The following is a 6,353-nucleotide window of genomic DNA, read 5'->3' on the forward strand; positions in this document are numbered from 1 at the left end:
CTATTTGAATACAGTGTTGTATGAATGAGTAATTCCCACTCAAGGTATCACAGCGCTCTCATAGACCTTTAACACTGATACCAAACTGTTGGCAAAGGTTCTTGCCAAACGCCTTGTACTTTACTTCCATGAATTGTTATTATTTATTATAAAATGTATTATATAAAAATTTAGTAACTCACATTTAAAATTGATTGCAACGGCATCAGACCCCTGATGAAGTCATGTGGTATGTGACGCAACTAGTCGGGAAGAAGTTGGGTACGCCACTTCCAGTTTTAGGCCGATCCTGGAAGTTCATGGTTTCTGATGCTGTTGTAATCGATTTCAAATATGACTTAATACGTTCTTATATAATAAATTTTAACTGGAATACTACAAAATGAGGATGTACTTTCTTGTATAACCATATCACCCACTGGAGGAGAGTGGATAGTGGGAGAGAGTGTAGACAGACTCATAAACCATCGCATTGCTGATTGGAAGAAAGGATATGATATAGCCATCCATGAAGAGGAATTGCTTACACCCTAAATGCCTTCTAGTTTAGGGAATGAGGTGAGCTGCTAGCACATACAGTGTGGACTGAGTTGGAAAGGGAGAGTGATCACATCACTGAGGAATTTGATGACATTTGCACAATGGATAACCCGAGATACACTGATTTTGTTCTGTTAATGGACACTGTTATATGAAAATCAAGTCACTAAATTGGATTGTTTTTCACTTTATCACTGTATTGATTAATATTTAATCTATTTTTGCTTATTTGCACATCTTTGTACAATTTTGCATTCTTTACAGCACTTGTGTTTTTGGCTACAAAACCTAGTAGGGGTACTTTTTTAACCACTTCTGCCCTGGAAGAATTTGCCCACTTCTTGACCAGGCCATTTTTTGCGATATGGCACTGTGTTGCTTTAACTGAAAATTGCACGTCGTGCGAAGTGGTACCCAAACAAAATTTACATCCTTTTTTTCCCACAAATAGAGCTTTCTTTTGGTAGTATTTGATCACCTCTGCGTTTTTTATTTTTTGTGCTATAAATAAAAAAATTGTGACAATTTTGAAAAAAAAAAAACAATATTTTTTAGTCTTTGCTATAATATATATCCCCCAAAAACAATTTTTTTTCATCAGTTTAGGCCAATATATATTCTTGTACACATTTTTGGTAAAAAAAATCGCAATAAGCGTATATTGATTGGTTTGCGCAAAAGTTATAGCATCTACAAAATAGGGGATAGATATATGGCATTTTTATTTTATTTTTTACTAGTAATGGTGGCGAGCAGCAATTTTTAGCAGGACTGCAACATTGCGGTGGACAGATGGGACACTTTTTTGGGACTATTGACATGTATACAGCAATCAGAGCTAAAAATAGCCACTGATTACTGTGTGAATGTCACTACCAGGGATGGGGTTAAATAGGGGGCAATCAAGGGGTTAAATGTGTTCCTTCAGTGTGTGTTCTAACTGTGGGGGGATGGGAGTGACTAGAGGAGGAGACATATCGCTGTTCTTAACTACAGAGAACACACGATCTGTCTCTCCTCTCCTGACAGAACCAGGATTTGTGTGTTTACACACACAGATCCCCATTCTGTCTCTCGCGCCCATGATCACGGGTGGCCGGCGGTCATTGCGACCACCAGCCATGCGCATCGGGTCCCCCGCTGTTTAGCGGGTGTGCGTGCATGCCTGCTAAGGCTTTTAAAGAAGCCGAAGTACCTGTACGTCATTTTGTGCAGGGCCGCCAACCTTCCGACATATATGTAAATGTGCCGGTCATGGAAGTGGTTAAAGTTGGATTGTGATAAGACAAAAAAAAATTATTTTTATTTTTGTTTTTTTGTACTGCTTGATGCAGCACTAGCACTTTAAGTACAAACTCAGTAGATCGTTTATTAATTTTTATTCACTTTGTTCAATATCTACCTTGAGAGATCAGACATATGTAATATTACTGTTGGCAATTCCTTATGTAGTTTTATTATTCTTTTTGTTTTGAAACATAGCGTTACTTCAAATTTGTAAACAGTTGAATTCCTTCCTTCCTGATGACGTCACGTGGCTCTGCCCGGATGCATTTCGTCACTCGTCACGTGACTTTCTCAAGGGGACTCCTTGAGAAAGTCATGTGATGAATGACAAAACTGTTATATGTGGGAACACATATAAGTGTTAAGCAGCAACCTCACCATTCACCATTGTACTGGTGATCATTACTAACTTGCAACTGTTACATAGTAGCGCAGAGGTTCAGTTATCTGTAATGACAAGACACTACTCTTGTCAATGGTGTTACCTTCATACACATTCTGTAGCTTTCTGTGGATGTCGGACAGCCCGCACCCCCTCCTTCATCAAGAACTCAATGACGACACACTGCTTATGCTTGGAATCCAATATATACTTGCAATAAAAAAGAAGAGTTACTATAGAGGAAAAGTTACTCTAGTAACGTGAAATTTGAACAACCTTCGTAAGTTAATAAAAAGTTATGCTCACTTTTGCATTTCTTTTGGTACAGCTCTCGTATATCCAGCAGGAATGCAGTGGACATTTTAACGACATGCTCTATTCATTCATTAGATTATTACAGTCATGTGCTCTATCTGGCCATATTTGCTGATATTTGCTTTTGTTTATCAGGGCAATTTTAGGATTTACTGGAGGTTGGTGGAGGAAGAAAGAGCTGTTATGTGTAAATAAAGAGCAATCTTTGTGTTCTCAGCAAAGTAAACCTGAATTGGTAGTTTTGGGTATGTGGCTCCTGGCAACAAATGAAACCTCTGTATGTCTCCGAACACAAAAAATAAATAAAGTCTACCTTCATGAAAGTACCCTCTCTTAACCCTTTTAAAGCAGTATTGACCCCAAAAACATACATTTCTCAAATTGCAGCTTACTGATACGTGGATGTGGTGGCTGCATTCATTTTCTTGTATTTTCCTGTATTTATACCTGGTAATTAGACCAATAAGTCTGTAATTTTTCAACTTACTTTAACAGACCAAGCTGTCCAGACAAGGTCGAAGTTACAGGGTCAAGCCAAAACTTTTTTTTTTTATTTGCACGAGGTAGTGCTGCGCAATGTAAGAGAGGGAAGAAGAGGCAAGAGGGAGGGGGAATTGGTAAGATTAGAGAAGGGGGAAGGGGTAAAGGGCAGGGGAAAAAAGGAGGGGTATATATGGTAATAAAAGATTGAGGCTATTTCAAGTCAATATGACATAATCCCGTGTATTAACAGTATTCCAATCACACTCTATCTATATATATAAACTCCTTCTAGTAAAAAAATATTTAACTGAATTTGGTGTAGAATATATCAGTGAATATTCATACGAAACTATAAAAAGAAACATTTTAACAACTTAATAGAAAATGTCCATACAGGCTATTGCCATATAAAGTGCAATTGTGTGATGATCCAAGAAAATTATATATAAAGTGCAAGTGCCAAGTAAAAATAATGTCCCTGCAAACACTGCAAACAATGTGTAAGATTCGCAATAAATGCAATACAAAAAGTGTCCGTGCAAAGGTATCCCAGGTAAAGTGCTAGTGCTCCTAGGTAGTGCAGTAATAGGGGGTGATTCTCTTTTCATTTACTCTGTTCATTAAGTAGATGGGTGTCCCCTTACCTTACTGCTGTAAGGTTACAGCATAAAAATAGGTTTTAAAACCCTTGTGTGTCCCCAAGCGGGGTGTCACCAGGATAGTTTCACTACATGCACTTGAAGCGTATATATGCAGTCTCTCTTTTCTCATCAAATGCAGTAGATGTACCTCGCAAACAGCAAGAGGGATGCTTGATTGTGCAGTATTGTTTAAGACTATTTTTATTAAGGCAGCATAAAAAGATGGTACTCACATTTTAAAAACAGATAACTAAGCAGAGAACAAGGACGAGCGGCAAGCTTGTATACGTCACTTCCGGTATCTCGTTTTTCCGACGCGTGTTCGTCACAGTCACGTGGCTTCATCAGGGAATCCTGTCAAATTGCATGCCAAATTGGCCCAATGTGAACTTGGGCTAAGCAACACAGTTAGGTCACCTCCCCGCCCTCTGATAATGAATGGTCAAAGAGCAAAAACACTAATGTGGCCATCTCTGCTTTTCTGACAGCATGTAATCACCTAACATTTGCCCCCTCCCAGCATTAAACCCCCAAACTCCCTCATCACTGAACCCCTAAGATAGACCAATACCAGTCTTGTTCAGGACCCTTTGAGGACCCTAAGTTAGACAATTGAGGCAGTCAATGGGCAGTGTCCGTGTTAGCAGAAAGTGATGTGGGTATTGCTAGAAGAACGATCCCATACTACTGAGCAGAAATAGGAAGAATTGTGAGTTATCGAGTGACCAAGATTTTAGTTTTTGGCTTTTAGTTAGATGTTTTGAAAAAAAAAAACAACTTGTGATTAGTTAGGGGCAAAGCAGACAGGGGAAGTTTATTTTCTTAACTGGAGATGAGCTTTTATCTAAGACCTAATGCTAACTGATATTCTGGTGCAGGCTGTCCTACATCAGGATCCTCTACTATAATAGCACATAGGACAATCACATGCAGCACTGAGAGTCCAGCTCCAAAAGCAGCTTCATAACAAAGCATTTTGTAGATAAACTTGGGACAAGTAAGCCCCCCACCCCGCAAAAAAAAAAAAAAATACACAGTACTCACAGGGGTGTGTTGAAGCGATCAGGCGGCTGTACAGCTGGTGGATCATTTCTATCTCACAGCCAACAGTTGGCTCGCAGTTTTACATACACTCCCGCCAGCTACAGCCACTGGAGTGTGCAAAACAAACACCACAGCCACCAACATAGGGCTTACAGCAGTGGTGGTAAAAGGGTTAAAGGGGTGAACATTGTCATTTAGATAGAAAGCGTTTGGAAATCCAAGATTTCACAGTTGTCACCAGAACAGTGTTTTCCAATGGGGACATTGCTCTCTGGGCTGTCTTAGCTGTCCTGGCTTTATCAGTACCCCGAAACCTCTAGATCCCCTCAGTGCTTGTCTCAGCTTCCTCAGTCCTCCAGACCCAACTCTCAGTCCCCTAGACAAGGGAATCGCCGGTCTCCAGCATGGAGTGCTTGCTCCTGCGCAGAGCACACCTGTCTCCTACAGTGAGCCCTGGTCTATGCCCAAGCCTGCCATTATAACAACTGTGCAAGACCTGGACACTGGTTTGGAATCTTCTTCCCCCCACAAAGCTCCTCGTGGCTCCAAACTCTAGAACCCAATTCAGGAACATCAAAACCAAAAGATCTGTTTTATTTCATTTTGGCTGTAGACGTTTTGTAGTTTCTTTTATTTTCTGTTAATATTGGCGGCAAGTTATATTCTGCCTGAAACTCTCAATTCTCACAGTTTGCAATTTCCTACTAGCCAGCTGTATGAACAATCTAAATTCCTTTACATTCTATGAATATTTTTGGTCCCTTTAAATCACAAATACGTGTCATCCCTGTGGATTTTGTCTTTGTTATAATTGATTGCCGGACAGTTGGGAGCTATTTCCTGCTATTGTCCTACCATCCGTTTGCTCCTCTAAATATTTGACACGATCAGTTGGGAGGTATCTGCCATTAACACTTGTTGTACATAACAAGTAACACGGTGTTGGTAGAAAAACTACATTAGCATAATCATCCATTGTTCTTGCACTTGATATTTGTTGTCCCTCAAAACGTAGCTGCGCAAATTTATGGCTAAAGTGTAACAATAGGCAAAATCAAAATAGTCATATAAGACACAGTCTGTCTCTCTAGCGCAGCTTTTCTCAACCTTTTCAACACTGAGGAACCCTTGATATAACTTTCTAGTCTCGGGGGAACCCCTACTAAAAATGACTATATCTACAACCAGGGGTGGACTGACAACTCATGGGGCCCCCGGGCAATAGGAGATTATGGGGCCCCCAGGCAATCCGAGTTTATGGGGCCACACAGTATACACACACAATCACACCGTATACACATGCAAATACACACAGTATACACAGACATGTTTATATTGGCTAAAAAGGTACTGGAGAGGTGGGGCAGCTATAATCTTGGGATTTTTAGACCAAAAGGATGTCGGTAAGGGACATTTTAGAGACAGATGTAAAAAAAACACAGATTTTTACATACTGTCCCTGGTTTTACTGAGGCTGGCAACCCTGATGGGGCCCCCTAGTGGCTCGGGGGGCCTCGGGCAGTGCCCGAGTGGCCCAATGTCCGCCCCTGTCTACAACTCATGATACATAAGTGTGATGATCAGTGGGAAGAATGCTCCTTACGCTTGTGGACACCGGGAAGAATTACCCCTTACAGATAGCTAAAAATATCAATGGTGGC

This window comes from Lithobates pipiens, unplaced genomic scaffold (genome assembly GCF_037356315.1).
Source record: "Lithobates pipiens isolate NorthernLeopardFrog02 unplaced genomic scaffold, aLitPip1_a1.2 Scaffold_18, whole genome shotgun sequence".
NCBI classification, from domain to species: Eukaryota; Metazoa; Chordata; class Amphibia; order Anura; family Ranidae; genus Lithobates; species Lithobates pipiens.